Source organism: Fringilla coelebs (genome assembly GCF_963513975.1).
Source record: "Fringilla coelebs genome assembly, chromosome: 4".
Classification (NCBI taxonomy): domain Eukaryota; kingdom Metazoa; phylum Chordata; class Aves; order Passeriformes; family Fringillidae; genus Fringilla; species Fringilla coelebs.
This window is the reverse complement of record NC_140032.1, coordinates 25,103,943-25,121,485: the sequence shown is the minus strand read 5'-3', so window position 1 is coordinate 25,121,485 and position 17,543 is coordinate 25,103,943.

Sequence of the window (17,543 nt, the reverse complement as noted above, 5' to 3'; positions counted from 1 at the left end):
GAAGAAACATCCTGGAAATTGAAGTTGATATTGAGTTTGCTTCCTGAAGCATTGATTTTTCTGTTATGCTAAAATGCAAGATATTGATCTGTAGAGTTTCCTCTCAATATCCAAATACATCTATATATTCTGATGGCATTTTTGCTCTGTGTTTCACATGAGTCTGGTTGCTGTCCCATGCTTTCATGTCAGTCATCCTGTAATTGATTTCTTCTGGATATTTACGACTACAGTAGTTGCTGTTGGAGGAAAAAATTTTTACTGTATTTGTGATAAATGTTATCTTGTTTTGTGTGAAGGCATTTTGCCTTAACCTTTTCTGAGCAGTGATTTTGCTTTCCTTTTGTCTGAACACCTCCATGACATATTTGGATAAACAACTATACTGAGAGCAGAAGTGTGGTGCTCATAATATTTTAATTCTTTATTAGGAGAGATGCAAAAAATTTCTGTGCTAGCTTTTTGTTTGCATGGAATTTTTAGAGTTGCAAAAGACCTCTAAGACCATCGAGCCCAGCTGCAAAAGGAGCACTGTGTTCAGTACTAAACCACTAAACTAGCACCCAAGAGCCACAACTACACATTTTTTTAACAATTCCAGGGATGGTGACTCTTTCATTTTCTAGGCAGCCTGTTCCAATGCCTGACCCCTCTTTCGCTAAAGGAAGGGATATATTTAAGGATATTTTGTCTGATATCAAATCTAAGCCTCCCCTGGTAGTCCTTGAGACCATTACCTCCTGTCCTATATCTCATGACTTAGGAGAAGAGACTGACACCCATCTTGCTCCTCCTCCTTTCAGGCAGCTGTAGAGAGGGGTAAGGTCTCCTCTAAGCCTCTTTTCTTCCAGCCTAAACATCCCCATCTCTCTCAGCTGCTCCTCAAAAGCTTTGTGCTGCAGACCCTTCACCAGCTCCATTGCTTTCCTCTGGACTGACTCCAGCACCAAAATGTTTATCTTGTAATGAGAGGCCCAAAACTGAAGGCAGGACAAGAGCTGCAGCCTCACCAGTGCTGAGTCCAGGGGAAAAGCATTGTTTTAATTGTAAAATGTCAATGATGAGACCAAGGCTTCTCCAGTTTCAAGTTGCTATTCTAGTGTTAATATGATTGACATAGCTCTGCTCTGTATTCTAATATAGACACTTGATTTTCCTACTGTGAGCACAATGAATTTCTCAAACTGCTTAAATGTAGTGTAACATACATTATAGTCCTCATTTTGATTAAGTCTTCCAGAATTCACATAACAGTCAGTATCACATTGTACATTCTCTCAGGTCCCCTGTGAATCAATTCAATTAATGCCTTTGCAAAGGAATTGGTTAATTGGTGAGCCTAAATAAAAAACTGCAAGCAAGAGAGTTTAATAACCCACAGACATTTGGAAGGCTTACATAAACACTAGACTTAAAAAAACAGCTAAAATAGAATTTTTTCCTAATAGCAAAGAGTATATTGCAGTTTTTGAAGTATAATTAGTCAACTAAACTGTGGAAAATACCAGTATTTTCAGAGAAAAACATTGAGCTTCAGCAAGATTTAGATTCCTCTTCCTAATGCTATTTGAAAATTCCTAGGAAGTGTTTAACTGGTAATATATAGGGGGCTTAATATCTGGTCTGCTCCTTTAAAATGTTATTATACAGAAAAACCAGCAAAACATTAAAATAAGACTGAGAAATTAATGTTAAAATCCCAGCTTTTAGACTGAGCTGAACTTTTTGAACAATGATCCTTCCTTGATACCAACACACTTTTTTTTTTGTGTGTACCAGCTGGATTTCATTGCCATAGGAAAACTGTCTACCTCAAAGGCAAATTCAAGGATGAGTCATTCAGATCTTTAACAAGAAACACAGATGGAAAAATGCCACAGCTGCACAGAGCTGGAGGCAGAAAAGTGCACGACCTTAATGAATATGCTTTTACATTTGACAGATTCCATCAGAGAACTTGCAGTAGCTGCAGAATCCCATGGCACCATAAAAACATTTTGGCATTGTTTAATCCCATTATTGCAAGGAAAAGTGTGAGATTAGAAGTATAACATGGAAACTGCTTTCTACCCTTGTTGCCTAGATCTGATATGTTCCTGGAATAAGAATTCAATATAGAAATGCAACAGCCATAAAAATGCATGTTTGTTTTTATCATTTCCTTTTTATCCAATTTTTTGTTATCTTCCACGACTTTTGTCTCCCAAAACATTTTCTTTTATCTCGTCTTTGTTTTCACTCCTCAGCTCCAATTTTTTCAAACTCTTTCCCATCTTCCAAGGAATCTCCTCTCTTTCTTTGACACATCTGCTGCAGCTCAACAAGGAAAAATACACATGTGAGATTTAATAACCCTGTGCAGCAATCCATGCCAGAGGGTTATTAGAGGGAAAGCAGCCTTTCAGAAAAGAATTTAATGTGTGCAGGATCCATGGCAGGCCAAAATCCCGAGGCCTTATGTATTGTCCCAGGGCAGGAACAATGTTTGAGAGCAGCTCATTCCCACCTCAGAGAGAAGAGCTTACCTCAGCATTCGGGATGTGCATCTGGGGAGGTGGGCTGGCAGTGAGCAGGGAAGAGCTGTTATTTCGGTAAAGGCCATGACAGATTCAGTTCAGATTCTGACTTATTAGTTGCATTCACAAATGTTCACAGCCTATTACTAAAGAAAGCATTTAATGCTCTAAATCACTCCCACTGTTAAACCAAAAAGGGTAACCCTCCGTTCCCTTCACGTATAATGTATTACAATGAGCAGAATCAGAGAAGAGGAGTGGGTGCAGATGCTTATTTCTACCCACATGAAACAAAATATAGAATTTCCTTTGCATAGACAGTAGGGGAGAGCAAGGAAATATTTGATTGGACATTTAAGAATGATCTAAAAATGAAAGAGGAAGGGCAAAAAAAGATTTTGTACATCCTCTGATTAGTCTTATTAAAGTTCAGGGATTGATACCTCAAATGTAGCTACATAGACAAGAGTCTGATCTTCAAGAGTAACCTTTTCTTTCCAACTTCAGTTATTCAGTACTCAATTAGGTAATGAAGTTCTAAAGTACCCTTTTTTCCTGTTCAGTAATACAGCTTTCTTATACACAGAAGAAATGTTAGCCACAAGTATCAATATATCTCTTTTATTCAGAGGAACACAGCTATATATACCTACTGGAATATCAAAGCTGATGATACTGGCAAGACAAGCCAAATGCTGAAAGCTTTGCTGTTGCTATTTGAATAGAGAAATAAGATTGATATATACTCAGGGTCAGTTTTGGCAAAGAAAAGATCCTATCATTTCCGTGCCCTCTATTTCCCACATCAAAATACTTTTATTTTATTCTCATCAGCTAGACATTACTCTATTTTCAATTCCTGACTTGTTTCTCTGGTTTTAGGCTGTTTAAACAACCTTGATTTTTGCATAGCTTCTCATGGTAAATCACAGTTTAAAACTGTTTGATCCCTAACTCTGATCATACCCCACAAGGAACATCCAGAAGCTGTTCCTTCCACAATATAACTAACACAGAGATCCTATTGGAGCTATTACTTCAAGCAGCTGTCCATTTATGACCTGATCTAAGCAAAGTTTCTCTAATTAAAATTGCTAAGTTAGGAGAATATTGTGGAAGAACATGGGAAAGATATAAAGCCATAATGCACAAAAATATTTCTAAAAGACCAAATGTACCTGTAATGCAACAACACTGAAATCAGTAGTTTACATCACATGATGAGTTCAGTCCTGACATGTTCTATCAAAAAGGAAAGTTTCATGGCCATATAACTACAAGATATAACTCCATAGTCCTCCTACAATCTACTTCTATTCACTAGAAAGACTGGCAGGGAGTAGGTCTCCTGCAAGGGAAGATAAAATATGGATTTCCAGGTCACAGCTAGGGTTCTAGGTATTTTTGAAAATTAAATAATGGCATAAGAGATTTTCCAGTCTTCAAATCTATGGTTGGTCCCAGTTTTTGCCTGGAATGCATGGATGTTGACACAGTGAAAGTCTTTCTGAGAACAGACCCGGATCCAGCAATTCCAGAGGGCCTCCAGCATGCTGCACATCCAGCAGCCCTCCCTTGGGGCTGGCTTTGTCACCTCTGTGATGCTGAGTATCTAACATTGTCTGGTCTGAAACATGAGACTTAAAATCAACTGCTGAATCTGCTGCAGGTCTCCATGGTTACACTACAGTCAGTTGCTGCTTTGTACACAGGAATAGATGGGATTTTTAAAAACTCAGGCTGCTTTTGCAGAATGACAATCCAAGACTTCCCCCCCCCCCCCCCGCCCAATACACTGAGAACATATAAACCAATTTTCCTAAGAGAGGGTAAAATAAAGATAATGCCCATTATTCCAACACAGACAGACAAACTGCTCAGATAAAAAAGTTCAGAGGGTTATGGTAGGAGAGACCAGCTTAAAGGTTTTGAGAATGAAACCTCATAAGGGCCTAATAACAGCCATTTGTGCAGACAGTTTTTCTTCTCAAAGTCCTTTCTTTGCAGTCTAGACCTCTGTTTACTTAAATCCTGATAAAATTCCTGATTCATATAAATTATTCTCCATTAGTCTCTGCATATAAATTCAATATTAATGTTAATTAAGTGCAGCTCATGCACGACTGGTGCATAGACCACTGAAAAGAGTGAAGAGTAAAGGTATTTAGGAGCATGTGTTCACCTCATTTTACACTAACTGAAGATGAAGAAAATCACAAGATTTCCCTATTATTATTCATCTTTGTAAAAATATCACTGGCTTTTATCTCAACAGCTACAAGAGACCAGGATGTCAGCTTTACATTTTGAAACACCATCACCAAAATGTCCTCTAGCAACACTGACTTAGCAGAGACAATGCCACCTACTGAAATATTCACATCCTTTGCTTCAGGACACTTTCCATCATCACTAATTGTCAAAGTAGAATTGACAGTGTTACCTAGAGAGCTGCTAAGTTTAAACTGCATCACTACTGTTCTCAAAAGAGAGGAGGGACCTCTTCTTCTCATCTCTCCTTATGATGGTAGCAGGAGAACAACACAAGATATTTCCAGGCACACATATTAAAAAAAGAAGCCAGCATAATGTAAGTCCTGGCCTTCATTTCATTTTCTCTTGAGATTTTTTTCTCCTCACAACTGGAGCAAAAGATGCTTTCATTTGTGTTCTGCAGCTTTTTTCCTACCTTAGAAAAGGCCAGATGAACACACAAAATCATTGTTATTTGCTCCAGAATATGAATAACTAAGATTTCCTCTCTAGGACTAACATTGGTAGAAGGTAGTGGGTCTTTTAGGAAAAAACCCCACTGAACTAACATATCCTGAACATACATAGCAGAAACTTCCTCCTAAGATCTGATTTTTTAAAATGTATCTTGCACTGTCAAAAGAGCTTGTTTCAAAAGTCTTAACCATTAAAATAGGATGAGAGCTATCTTATATAACAGTATTTAAAAGACACTGACTGCATAAAAGCAGCTCAGGGAACTGTGTAAAGTTTTATCTATGTCAGGATTTTTGCTCTATTTAAAATAAGCCATTCTACAAAACACAGCATAAATAATCAGCAGCATAATCCTCCAGTTCTTCATCATGGGAGGAGTTCCCAGAAAGTTTCCTAACCATTCATGCACTTTTCTCTCTAACTGATCAAAACTTCTCACCAAAACAGAAAATGAATGTTGTTTAGCCAGACAAAAACAGACATATAAAAAACCCTAAAATAATGGTAGGCATTTCAAAACATTCATAAATGACAATAAAATGAGATTTTGCTCTTCTTTTCTTCTGGAAGCCAATCCTTCTGAAGCAAAACTAATAGCATAGAAATGTTGCATTCCTGTATGATCTGGCAGTGTCAGTTTGATATAAAATATTAGCTCATATCTACCTTAGAAAGAATAATGTACAGACATAAGAATTAATGTCAGGGTTAGGTTTAGGGCTATTCAGAATATTATTTCTTCTCAGTGCTCCATCTTATAAATTATGCATGATAGATGGTGATGTGCTCTCAGCCTGCCTGTGACTGATATGGTCAGTACTGCAAAGGTACAAAAGAATCAAAAGTGAATCCTTTCTCTGCTGAGCAAGAACATCGAAGGCCATCCACAACAGTTATTCTGTGGTTCAAAGTTAATTTCAGCTGAATTTTTATTTTGCTTTTTAAATAGTTAAACAAAATATTAAAGCAACACACAAATATTCTTCCCATTTTGCTTAATTTTGTGTGCTCTTTGGTTAAATGAATAAACTGAAATGCAAATGTTAGATATGAAATTGCTAGCATTCACAAACTTCCCAACACTGAGTATTTTCTGAAGGAGCATTTTTCCTTCTCCTCATGCTTTTAAATGAGCTCTTGATTGCCAGTCATTGGGATTGGATATGTGCAAATGCAGATGGCCACTATGATCTTACAGAAATTCTAAATATTCATTTTTTCTACACAAAGGATATATAGTGAAACAATTTATCCAAATAGAAGTCACTTATTTGACACAAGCAGTGAAAAGAATCAAACCAAGAGTACCATACCCAGATTTGTATCTAATGGGTAAGAACATGATATAAGTGACGTATGCATACTTACACATATATAATGTACAGATTCAGCTCAAAGGTTAGAATTGTTTTTCGGAGCAGCATTTGTCCACTCTATACTTCAAATCCCATTTTAAGGGTCAGGGTTATTTCCCTGTTCATTTACTTTTGCTTGCTCCTCTTATGCAGTGCTATATAAATGGAGCTTCTGTAAAATGAAGCAGTGTTTTGTTGCTGGTGGCATTGGTAAATAAAGAACAAGACACTCTAAATATTTTATGGAGTTCCTAAAGGCTACATTCACTTTCAAATCCTTCTGCATCAGAAGTAGATTCACTGGGAGCACGTTAGTTCATTCGAGACTTGGTCTGTTCACTTTGTTTCATTATAGTCACATAAAATGGCAGTAGCTGATCTTTTTTTCCATACAAAAACCAAAAAACTCTACACAACAGCAGTCATGATTGTAGCAGAGCAAGATGATGTCATCACACTCACAAACAGCAGCAAAGAGTATTCTCAGTGACAGCTGGAGTGTTTGTTCAAGGCAAGGTTGCTATGTTGTACTATGTTGTGTTTGTTATGTCGTGCTCTGTTGCTGAATAAAGTACAGCCATGCAAATCTGTGTAGGGATTTCAGTGCATAAAGCTTCCTGTGGCAGTGATCCCCAGCTAGATGGAAATGCCCCTGGCTTGTGCATGCACACATTGGCCACAGCAGAATGGACTTTATGAGCTTTACCCAGCCTGACACTGTCTTTAGAGCTCAGCATTCACATGAGTCACATAGCCTGCCACCAAATGGTGATTTTATTTGGTATGTTGCTCTGCTACTCAGGTTGTTTTAAGTATCATTTGACTAAATTATGATTACAGTTATTGAAATGAAAACCGTTAGGAAGCTAATGAAGGACCTATCCAAATATCCACTGTTGGCATTCCCATGGTTTTACTGAGAACAGTTTGATGTGCCTCTAAGGAACATAGTACTATTTAGATTTTGTATTCAGAAAGAAATACAACACAACCCACTCATTTATTCATATCTACAAAGGAATGATTGATCCAACTGTTACCAGTTAAAAGTGCTTTCATGAAAGAGGACCAAGATCTTTTGGGAGTTTTGTTGTTTGTGGTTTTATGTGGTTTTTATAACTAAGTCAGCATTATTTCCTTTCAGACTGCATAGTGCCATTTTTGGTCAGAAAGAAATTACTCTACTAAAATCAAAAATTTTAGTAATATTTTGGACAGAAAACTCAATTTATACTATTTACAGACTTCAGTAATTTATTTTGTAACACTGTTTTGCTAAGGAGATATCACTCCCTCTTTTAGTGTGTCTGTAAACGGAAAGAGGTAACTGATTATCTCCAGTTTCTGAACAAAACTTCTGCTTTGGAAATGTTACTACATATTGACACTTTTCTCACACAATTCTGCTGAACGTGAGGCAAAATTTTGTAAGTGGCTTTCATTAAATGACTCTGCTAAATGCTTTCATACTTGAAGATGTAATTAGACATAACATTCCTTTCTGAAATTAAAAAAGAAAAAAAAAGCAGATTAAATACATCCTGGTTGACTGCAGGTTTTCTAGCTCTACATTTTTAAAAGCAACAGGATTCAAAGCCCTAATGCTACCTTAAAAAAAAAGTTATCTGTGCCGGTCAGTCAGTCCATTTGGTGAGTTTTACTTCTAGGCTCTGAAGTTTTGTGAAAGGACCAGGATAAAGAGCATGAGTAACAAAACCAAGAACATGCAGTAAGGAGAACAAAGCAGAAGGTCCAGAGGCAGAGCCCATGGTGTAATCCTAGGAGGGGTGAAAACACCAAACAGCAGCTCTCTGTGCACCCTACTATTGCACCATGCATCCCACTCCTTCATAATTAGTCATAGCTCCTTCACATCCAGCCACTATCAGAACACAGTTTGAATTTCTTTTCTGCACCACCAAGGAAAAAATATATAGCGACTTAATCTCATTAATGCTGGCAGAAAAAAATATGAATCTGCCTGCCTTCAAACAACACATCCAAGAACTGCTGTTGCACCAAGGGTAAACCAATCACTCACCCCAAACTCCCATCCCAATTACAAACCTCTTGAACCTACATCTGTTGCTCTCTCCAGCCTACTTGTGCTTGCATTGGTCCTGCACGTACTATATAGTAAATAAGTTCTACAAAACATGTAAATTTAATTTTTCCATTTATTTAGAAATTAAAACCTCAGTTCTCCCCGCAACCTCTCTTGCAACCGTCCAAGTTACAAGAAGGTGTTGTACAATATGCTGCAGAGGCTACAGGTGGAATAAGAATTAAAATCCAAAAAGATCAAAAGGATAATATTGTTGGTCATCAGCAATCGACTTCCATTAGCTCTAAATTCAGCAATTGACTTCCATTAGCTCTAAATTATATACAGATTCATTAATATATATATTAAAAAATATATATATATATAAGAACACCTGTTGTCTGAAAAGCATCTTTGATAAAACTGCCAACAATATTTTAACAGGTCATAGGTTTTTAGGTTTGGGGGTGTTTTACCTGTTTCACACAGCAGTTGAGACTCACCATCTGTTGTGAGCTGAGATTTCAGAGAACAGCCAAACTGGTTAGAACCATGATGTTTTGCCAAGAAACTAAGTAGAAAATGCTTCAGGAATACTAAAAATAACCATGGACATCATATATCACAACTATGAAAAGAAAGCAAAGAGTCAAAAACAGAAAAAGGAATTAACACACACAAATTCAAAGGAATTACACATACAAATTTTTTATTGTATTGCCATTATTTCTTAAAGAGAACTGCTGAGTAATTAAAATACTGCTGATTATCTTCCAGACCAACTAAATTTTCCATGTAATACTTCTTGTTCTGTTGGGCCAGCTTAGAGAATGACTAAATATTTGTTTCCTCAGTTTCAACAGTTGAACATAAGCCTCTCTAAGCCTTTATCTATGTTAATTATCTTTTCTTTTTCCTCAAAAAGACATTTTAAGCTAACCCTATTACAAAACAGTGCTTTAGAAAGTCATCAAAAGCAAAGTTTAAAGAATCATCTGATGCCTCTTTTCTTTAACAGTGATATTTCTTTCTGATCACAGAAATGTCCCAATTCACAGACATCTGGAGTTCCTACTTGACTGATTTTTTGATACTCTCAAGTGTTCAATATCTCCTTGACTTCAATGTTAATTCTCTGGCTTTTTTTCTGATTCCTGCTGAGATGCAAGTGATTACATATTCAATTAAATCTCAGTGTCTGAAGATCTAACATTTTGCTAAATGGAAAAGTATAGCTACATAAACTATACATACGCAGATATACACACACAACAAATACGCCGCACTTAGGTTTTTCATAAGAAAGCGAGCAGAACATTTAACAGACAATTTTTAGTCTCCCAAATGTACATTTTTGTCATGTTGTGATGTGCTTACATGTGTCAACATGTTTAAGCTATTACTAATGTACATTGTCTGCTTAGCTTACTCTTTTTAAAAAAAACACCAATTGTTCTTTTTAAGTTTAATTCTAACAGCCTATTGCAAGACCCTCAGGAAAGGAAAGGTTTACTCCACAAAATACCCAGATACAATGAAACATAAACAATTTTCTAGCTTCAAACATGACCTGTATGCTAACAATATGAACAATTCTCTTGAACTGCCCTTCAGATATGTAATATTTTGATCCATCAAGGTTTCTGTTTCAGAGTCTGAAATATACTCTGAGTGAAGTATGTTAAAATTGCACATAATTTAAATATTTCTGTCACTTATAGGAGTTATCAATACATGATTCCTTGTGGATATTTTGCACTTGAATGTATCATTAAATTGCCTCCCTAATAAAGCAGATTTTATTTCAGAAAAACATAGATTGAAGAAAGTATTTGCAAAGATATAAATTCAGATTCTACAACAGAGAAGACTAAACCTCTACATTAGTACAGAAGGTACGCATGAGTCCCACAATGTAAAAGAAAAAAATTAATCTCCTTTTGAAATATAGCAGACAAATTAGATGTCACATACAGAAAGTATTTTTGTTGTTCAGAATCATAAGCTCTGTCTTGGGGTCGGTGCCCTTCAATATCTTCATCGATGACACAGACCGTGAGATCAGCGCTCTCTCAGTGAGTTTGCAGGTGACACAAAGCTGAGCAGTGCAGGTGACACAACAGGATGTTTTCAGGGTGTTTTTCAGAGGGACTTGGACAACCTTGAGAAGAGGCTCACAAGAACCTCACAAAGTTTAACGAGTGAAACATCCTGCTCCTGGGTCGGGGCAATGCCAGACGTGACCTGGACTAGAGTAAGGCACCATTGAGAGCAGCCCTGCATGGAAGGGCTCGGGGGCTCTCGGGGATGAAACATGGCCATGACCCATCAGTGTGCACTCACAGCCCAGAGGGCAAAGAGCATCCTGGGCTGCAGCAAGGGCTGAACAGCAGGTTGAGGGAGGTGATTCTCCCTCTCTGCTCTGCTTTGGTGGGACTCCACCCAGAGTGCTTCATCCAGCTCAGCACAAGGAAGATGTTCACCCATTACAGCAGATGCGGAGGAGGCCACGAAGATGATGAGAGGGCTGGAGCACCTCTCCTACAAAGAGAGTCTGAGAGGGCTGGGGTTATTCAGCCTGGAGAAGAGAAGGCTTAGAGGAGTCCTTCTTGCAGACTTTCAGTACTTTAGGGGACTTATAAAGAAAGCTCAGACAAACTCCATTATGGCCTTCCAGTACCATAAGAGTGCTTATAAAAATGAGGGAAAGGGACATTTTGTGTGAGCAGACAGTGTCAGCACAAGAGGTAATGGTTTCAGACTGAAACAGGGCAGGTTTAGCTTAGATCTTAGGAAGAAATTCTTTACTGTGAGGGGGGTGAGGCGCTGGAACAGGTTGTCCAGAGAAGTTGAGGTTGCAACATCCCTGGAAGTATTCAAGGTCAGATTGGATGGAGTTTTGTCAAACTGGTCTGGTGAAAGATGCATCTGTCCAGGGTGAAGGTGCTGGAACTAGATGTTCTTTAAAGTTCATATCAACCCTAAGCATCCTATGAAATCATTCTATGAATTAGGACAAAATGGTTTTGAGAAAAATACTCCTGGAAAAAGAGAAACACTTATTTTTATAAGACATGATTCAGGTATGAAGAGAGATATCTGATTTGTTCCTACAAGGAAAGAAGTATCATATACTGTGACAGATTCATTATCCTCCAGGGAGAAGAGTTTGCAATCCATCCAGCACAAGCCCCTGTCCAGTGGAGAGCAGTTTTGACAGTGGGAAGGCCTATTTATGTCCACACACATACACACCTCTCCTGCTGCCCTTTTAACCACGTATGCTTTTGACACCTTGGGGAGTATTTTAGCTGTACTCTACCAGATTGATGTCTTTCTGAGAGCCTAATAAACAAAGACAGATCACCCCATTACTTCCACTGTGTCCAACATGACATTTTAATGATTCTGATCCTAAATCTTTTTGGTTTATCAATATTATTTCTCTAGTCCATTACATATTGTCATTCTGAACAATTCTTTTTGTGTTCTTACACAGCAGTATATGACTTGGTCCAATCTGCAGGTTTCTTGAACTTTAGCAAGGACTATGATGTTTGAAGATGTAACTACGTTCAGTATCACCAAAGTTGAAAAGACTCCCCACTTCTTTTCCTTTTTATTTCTTTTTTGAGAAACTAAACAGTATACCTTAATATTATTGGATAAAATAATGTAAATTAGACCATAATTTAATATTTTTTAATTAATATGTATGTTTATTGCATAAATATATTCCAACGTTTATGTAGCCACTTTCTACATAGTTCCTATTTAATTAAAAACATTTTGTTATAGTTTTTGCTTAATTTCCAGCATTTTATGAGTCTTTTGAACACAAGAAACTCTATGATCAGGTCCTCACGTGGCTACAGGTGTGACATGGAAAACCCTGAACTGCCATTCTGGAAGGAGGAGCAGCATGGTAAATTTAATGCTTGTTTCAAATTAAACACTTTTCCAGCTACAAGCTAATAAATGCTGCTTTAGGTCAGTGTTAGGTCCTGTATTTACTCATTGTAGACACAGTGAGGCAGTCAGGTGAGGGGAAGTGCAGGAACCTCTTCAGCACCCCAAGCAGCAAAAGGAGCACAGACCAGAGTGATTGCTGACTGCTGTCCCTGGCCAGAACCTGTGCTCCCTGGCCTGCTCTAAAACTAACTTCTAACTTCTGCATTCTCTAGCATTTATCCTCTGCCCTGAGAATAATGAATATGAAACTGCTTTAATAATATGGTCTTGTTGCCCTCCCCCTAAGCCAAGGAAGAAATACTTCTGCACTGGAGTTTCTGCTTCTTTTTGCTAGACATAATTTTGTCATGTGTGCAGGTACTATTAAAGGTAAGTACGCCTATTACTGTGTTTCATGGGAGTATTCTTTAAAAAAAGGAATTTAACTTGTCACTTACAGAAAGAACAATAAATATCTGGGATAGCACCTTGTTTTCACAATCCTTTTCCCTAACCCATGAGCAACAAAAAGCACAAGAAGTAATGTAAATGACTGTATCAGTCCAATTGTCTGTTTTTCTGCTGTTAGTTGTTATTACTAGGCCCTGCTGTTTCTGCTTCCTCACAAAAGTTTGAGGGCAGAAGATATGCCCTTGTGCACAGGCCTAATGTCCTCAGCACAAACTCTCAATTCCAAAGGTAGGACACTTGAATGTCTGAACACTTAGGCCTTTTCCTTGTGATCCTGTTCCAAAAAACCGACAAAAGACAACACTAGAAATCAAGGAAACTGGAGAAGACACACTAGTACACTATCACATCTGAAAGGCAGCATAACAGATCTGGAGAAAGTATTTTTATTGATAGCTAGTGTCTGAGGAAGGACACAGATAAGTCAGTGCCTCAAGCTTGAGAAAATATGGTAAAATTATGAAATGCTTTAGAACTTTGCTTTGCCTCCAGAAACCATGTCAATATGGAATACAGCTGTATTTTTAATATTGCTTGAAAATAGTTTCTGATTTAAAATTTTACATTTTGTGGTGTCATAGACTGGGAAATTACTTCCCAGTTGCAGATGAAATTTAGCAGGCCAACTAGAAGAAAAGGATCAGTTCTAGCTATATGTACCTCTTGACATCTCCATAAAATTTGTTTGGTTTAGGCATTGCCTGCTGAGCCTACAGAAAAATTCTCCTGGAGTCTGCTCTCTAAAGCTGTGATGTCTGGCTGGGTAGCAGCTAATAGAGCTTTTGTTCTATTCTGGGAACTGCAGAGCTCTCTCTGAAGGAGTAATTTTGCTTCCTTATTGCATTCCCGTTGGATGCCATATCAGGTTCCTACCATTCATTCATAGACAATCCACTGGCTCTCGGGCAATTGTTTCATTTGCAAAATATATTTGATGGCTCTGGCAGACAGGCATGAGGAAAGTGTTTATATCAGTGGGGAAGCAACACTACACAAAAGAGATCAGAGCAAAACGTTCATACAATCTGCAGTCAAAATAACCCCTAAAGAATTAAGCAAGTCAGAAGCTATTTTGAATTAAGGGGTTGGAAATTACAATTAGCCCCTTTTTAGATGCATTTGCTGTACAAAGACAGATGAGTTTAGTCCCAGCCTATACTCATATTAAAGCTAAAATTCTCCTCAGCAGGTTTAAAAGAACACTTTCAGTTATTGTATCTGACATTTAATGGTAACTGCCTTGATTGTGCTGCTGAAAGACACTGGAAAGCAAAACCACCAGTCAGAATTTAACAAACACTCCTTTTAATTGGAGAGAGAAGTTTTACTTACCCCTATGCAGAATGAACTACCCCTAAGTAACACCATGCTGAACACCCACACGTGTGACAGAACAGTTCCAACACATTCATTTCAGTTTGCATATTTCAAGTATGTGTAGTGATACATAACTAGTAATAATGCATAATTATGGAATAATGAAGGGATTAAGTAATAAACCAGTGTCACTAAGTCTCACACACACCCACGCCAGGTTATGACTCTGCCTGTGTACCATAGAAAGGGAATAGTCTTTTGAACTGAAACCCTCACACTGGGGTTTGGTTTTCAAATACCACTTTGTTTTAAAGTCCTAGAGCTCTTCAATTCTCTTACCTGAAAACAACCATTTTGATGCAAAACTGAAATGGAGTCCCAGTTATTAATTGATAATTACTGCCCAGGTGACAATATCTGCCTGACCTCCTGTGCGTCCTGCTGTGGCCTTCCACAGTTCTGAATAACCATGGTGCCTTCAAAGCCAAAGAGTGAGCAAGACAGGTTCCTTTCACATCCTTAGGCTTTCTAACAAACCCACAAGGGAAGAGGGTTTCACAAGCTCCTTTCCTACACCCACATGGGACATAGCCTTCCACATATGTCATCTGACTTCTAACTACTGCCCAAGGTGCTTGCTCAATTTAGGGATCCCAAAAATGATCCTTCCACCATAACAGAGGCATGGCAAATTGCCAACAGGGAAAGTGCACAAATGCTTCAGATATGAGCCTTTAGGATACTGAGCAACTACAGGAAAATGCATTCAATTCTTGAGGTCAACAGGAAAGGGGAATATAAAGCTGCCCATGAAATAGCATGAAATGTGTCTTTAATCTATAGGAAAAGAACAGTGCTGCTGGCTCATTACATTTAGCAGTTCCCAGGTTTACTTTTTCTCTGCTTTGTTGATTATGAGAGATCTGTCATTTCATCATTAATTTTTTTAAAATAAATATCTGAAACAGTTAAGAAAATTCTAAATTTAATAACAGCTCTCTTTGTGTTAAGGAATAAATTAGCTGTGATTTTTTTTCCTAACTCTTTATTGTAACTAAGTAGTAACTATTTCTCAATAAGTGGGTGAAAGATTGAGCATAAAAAGACAGAGAGTTCTTCCAGACATATTCCATACAAATAGCAAATAACTAGATGTCTGCTCAGTATCTGATTTGTATGTGAATGTCTCCACAAAAGATATTCGTAGACAAAGGACAACTGAGTTTAACTTGGAGATACTAATTCTAGTTAACATACATACTTGGATTAATTTTTAAATCCCTGAATAAGATTTTTTACCATTTTTCATAACTTTTGTTTATATTTTTAGAAGGAACTCCATAGCAGTAAATCTTACTGCCAATTATGTAACTATACTTAGCTGAATTATTGAATTAATGTTATATCTTGATTTAAGCAACTATTTTTTCAGATTCTCTAAGATCTTAAGACCAAAAACCAAAATCTTAGGTCAGACCAAAGGTCTGTCATCACATATATGCTTCCAAGGCATGTCAAATGCCATTTCCCTAGGGACTAAGACAAGAAGGACATGATGAAAGTTTCTGATAGTTTCCACCACCAAGACAATGAGGGACTTTTAAAGATTGTACAAGAACATATATTTTAATAGATTTTTTTATGAACTTCAATAGCCACTTTTAATTTATACATCCTGCTGCGAGAAGCTCCTCAACTTATTTATATGCTGTACCTAAAGTAACCTCCTTTTGTTTGTCTTGATCTATTTTCCTCTTAATTTAGTTAAATGACACTTCAAAAGAAAAGCCAACCTGCACACTTTATTATGTGTTTAATCAATAACCTTCTCCTCTAAAGGTCCCAGAATATCATTTGATTGACTCAAACATGAGTGTGGTGCTGAAAACACATCTTCTTTTTTTTTAAGATTACCCTGCCTTTCAAGATCCTGATGAATAAGTGGGGAAGAGTTCAGCCCTTCTCTTCCTCACAAAGCCAAGACTGGCTATAATGGTTCTGCTTATTTTGTGAAATTGAATCTTGTCAGCACAGAATTGAACTAAAATCACTTCTTCCAATGGCCTTTAACAACTGATCTGACAATGAGAGCAGCATGGAACATGCTGTTGACAAATATCTTTCCAAAACATCATAGGATTGTTACAAACGTTTGCAGCTACTGTGCTGTTGATGTGAATGTGCAAACATATAAATAGAGAAAGCTGCATGACAAAACACTGCTTTTAAAGGAGGATTTCTGGAGTCCAGTCAAAGCTGTACTATGACAATGGCAGAAGAAAAACAGGAGACTAACTACTGCTATATTTTGCTGTCAAAAAACACAAAAAAACCCAGAAAAACTGAGAAAAAATTTTAAAGAATCTGCATGAAATAAATGAAAATAAATAGCATGAATTGATGGAGTTACAGAGAAGAAAGGGTATGTTTTTGTAGTAATTTCAGTAACAATATAATCTTGGGGTAACTTCTAGCAACTGGCCCATGACTGCTAGAAAAAACAGGTAGGCCTAGTGCAACTTACCTTTTATTTTCAGAATCATCTCCTTCTTCAACCTGTTTGGTTCAGACAATTACTAAGTCAGCCTCCTAGAACAAGCCAGCTCTGCCTATTCCTACAATTCTCCCTTTATTTTCCAATAAAGTCTTTTGTCCTTTGGCCATTTTATGAACAGGATTGTAGGAATACACACAGCAGTCTCTGTCAGGAAGACTAATGGGTGGCAGTTAATTATGCAGCTAGTGATTTCAGCTGGAAGTGTTCAGTATTAGCCAAGGCATCCTGACTGTGGTGGAGTCTTATTTAAATCTCACAAAGACTCTAGGAGGTTATTTCATTCTTGTACTGCATAGAGGGAGGGGGGAAATCAAACATGGTAACATACTTCAGGAGATTAATGAATGCATCTGTTGGAATTTCAGCTCCAACACTGAGGTTAGCACTTTGTGCTCAGCAATATGTTTCAGGAGCCTGTCCCTGTACAAACTGAATTTACATTTGGCAGAGAAGGACCAAAAAGCCCGTGTGATTTTTAATGGACTAATTAAGTAGGTTTATATGCAAGTAACTGCAATTAGCTGTGGCAGAGCGTGTTGTTTCTGTGCTCATCAGTTGGAAGACATACACTGCAACTTATGTGGACAAGTCAAAGGAAAATT